Source organism: Panulirus ornatus, chromosome 14, assembly GCF_036320965.1.
Source record: "Panulirus ornatus isolate Po-2019 chromosome 14, ASM3632096v1, whole genome shotgun sequence".
In the NCBI taxonomy this organism is placed as follows: Eukaryota; Metazoa; Arthropoda; class Malacostraca; order Decapoda; family Palinuridae; genus Panulirus; species Panulirus ornatus.
Window position 1 is genome coordinate 61576050 of NC_092237.1, and position 2664 is coordinate 61578713.

The 2664-nt window shown below is 49.0% G+C and overlaps 1 non-coding gene across 1 annotated transcript; it reads left to right on the forward strand.

The window, feature by feature from the left end:
* Nucleotides 1-219: 219 nt before the first annotated feature.
* TRNAL-UAG (transfer RNA leucine (anticodon UAG)) lies at nt 220-301 on the forward strand. Its single transcript has one exon. It is a non-coding gene; the product is annotated as a tRNA-Leu (tRNA).
* Nucleotides 302-2664: the final 2363 nt, after the last annotated feature.

Here is a 2664-nt window from a genome sequence, read left to right on the forward strand (position 1 = left end):
CCTTCTGAAGCACTAAGATGAAACGCAGTGTGGGTCAACCGAGACCAGAGAGTATCCTCCGCCTTCCACACATTCAAGTTTACGTTATCTTTATCAACATTGTAGCTAACGCTTATCTATATTCATAGACGAACAGATACACTCACATAGATTAACGGAAAACGAGAAAGTTTGATGAAAGTACATCTTATATATGGTTCAGTTACCCTCTCTTCACGGGGTAGCGTGGCCGAGTGGTCTAAGGCGCTGGATTTAGGCTCCAGTCTCTACGGAGGCGTGGGTTCGAATCCCACCGCTGCCAGACAAACCTTTTGTATGTTAAACGTTATTTTCACTATTGTGCTGTTGTTCTGACGCTTTGAGATGAAGGGAGGGAGGGAGGTGGGTGGGGTGTGTAGAGAGAGAGAGACACGTACATTGTTCTTATTCCTCCTTTTTTTTTTCATAAGACGTCCGAAGCTTCCGTACGGGTAAGATCTCGCTGATAATTGTACACCACGTCGGGCGATGTTTGAGGAGAGACCTGCTCCTCATAGCAGTGAACTCCTTGTGATGAATAGAACTACCGGCTGTCGGTCCACGGAGACACTGCTCCTCTTCCCTGGAGGCCTGGCGTGTGTATATATAATGTTAACTGTCTTGCTTGACTTGTTACCCCGAGTTCAGAACGACACAAACTAATTCCAACCATCTGATTCTGTCTATCATTCAGCATTAAGGGAAAGTCACTGTATGATATATTGAGGTACTGTGAGTTGACGCATGCGCAGACAATACACAACGAGCAGAGTGGGGGTAACTGATGTCTCACGAAATTTTAGACCAACCCCACATAACGCCACCACTTTACACTGCTTACACCCTCTCGTAGTTCAGTTTTCCCCCATCCTGAATGCACGTAAGTCTTACAGGATGATATACTGAGCCACATTCAAGATTATGTCATTCGTAGCGGACGGTAACAGAGCCACGGGACCTCAGAGAGCGACATTCGTCTCCGGATTATTTATATCTAAGTCAGGGTTGCGGTGTTAGGCAGCTACAACGTCCCCCGGGCCAGCAGCAGCGGCAATACACCCCAGCCGCCCTCACCTAGCTAACGCGTCTCTGTATTGATTGTTGGAGGCAGCTGTGTGACGTGGGGGGAGACCCTTTACCTGACAGCCTTGCCACAGACACGTGAATGAGGCATAGGCACACGAGGAGGGGTGGGGGGAGGCTCATACACACGCGCGGGATGGGAGTGACTGACACAGAGAAATGAAAGCTGAGGCAAAGACACAGGGCTGAGGTTTGACACTGCAGGCGTAAGGGTTGTAGCATAGACACAAGGATACTGCACAGACTTCCAAATGTATCTCAGTTATAGTTTGAGGTACAGAAAAAAATTCTCATGCCTCAAACACAGGGTTGATCTACATGCATGGGTTGAGACTGGGGAGCTAAAGGAAGATATAACACAGACAGAAACATGGACTACAGAGCAAACACAGAAGTCGGGAACAAAGACAGTGCTGAGACAGAAAAAAAAGAGAAAGAAGCATAAACACGGGGCTGATGGACAAAAAAAAAAAAAAGTGATCTGTAGACACAGATCTGAGCCAGACATTTAGATGAGATAAAGACACAGTTCCGAGGCACCGACGAATGGTTCAGGTTGTAAGGTCAAGACAGACACAGACTGTGACCTAGATCCCTCCCTGGCCGAGACCCAGACCAGACGCTGGGTCGGGTTGGAGGTAAGGTCGACGTCTCATGCTACAACTCGAGGTAATCCAATACAAACTTCAAGAGAAAGTCGGCCATACGGCCACACAGGGACGATGACTAGTGTTAGAGCGTGGCTGGAGGAGGAGGAGGAGGCCGTACCTCAGGCACACGAAGGACACGACGTCTGGCTACTCCAGTCGCCGATTACGCTTGATGTACACGACAAATTCACGTGTACTGCAGACGGAAGAGTTGGATACTTCTGTTGTCTCGCGATCTACAGGACTTCGACGTGATATTCAATCGGTTTCAAAACACCGAGGCCATCGAAGCCCGTGCACTTCAGGTGAGGCTATCACATGCTTTGGTTCAACAGCCAGTGAGGAATCCCATGCACCGTAGATGAAGCCTCGTCGGACTTGGAGGAAGCCAACGTGAAACCTAAAGCGACAACACCGCGCGCCTCAGACACAGCTTCCGCGCGTTGCTAAACTTTCCTTTAATGGACTTTTAAACCAAAGCCGCTGTGCGCCTTGGATACTGACGCCACCAATACATAATCCATATGCGCTCAATTACAAATCTTAATGTTTTTTTAATACAGTTCTCGTGGCTTTTCAGTGTGTGCAGGACCATCATCATCATCATCACAGTACAATGAGGCGGTCCGTCAGAACAAGCAGTTTATATAACTGTTTTCATGACGTCAACCTGAGGCCCAGAGGGAGGCGTCAGGTCAGATAACGCAGCCAGCCGGTCTGGCCTGTTTAAGAAAGGGATGCACGAACGGAGACGACGCGTCCTCGCCCTCTCTTGTACAGAGAGGGAGCCCCAACGACGCTCACCTACTGACGAACCTCCTGCACGTCCCCGACGTACGAACAGTCACTCACAGCTCGATGCTTACCTTGCAGTCTGGTAAATCCAGAGTTTTGTCGCGTCAAGTACCAGATA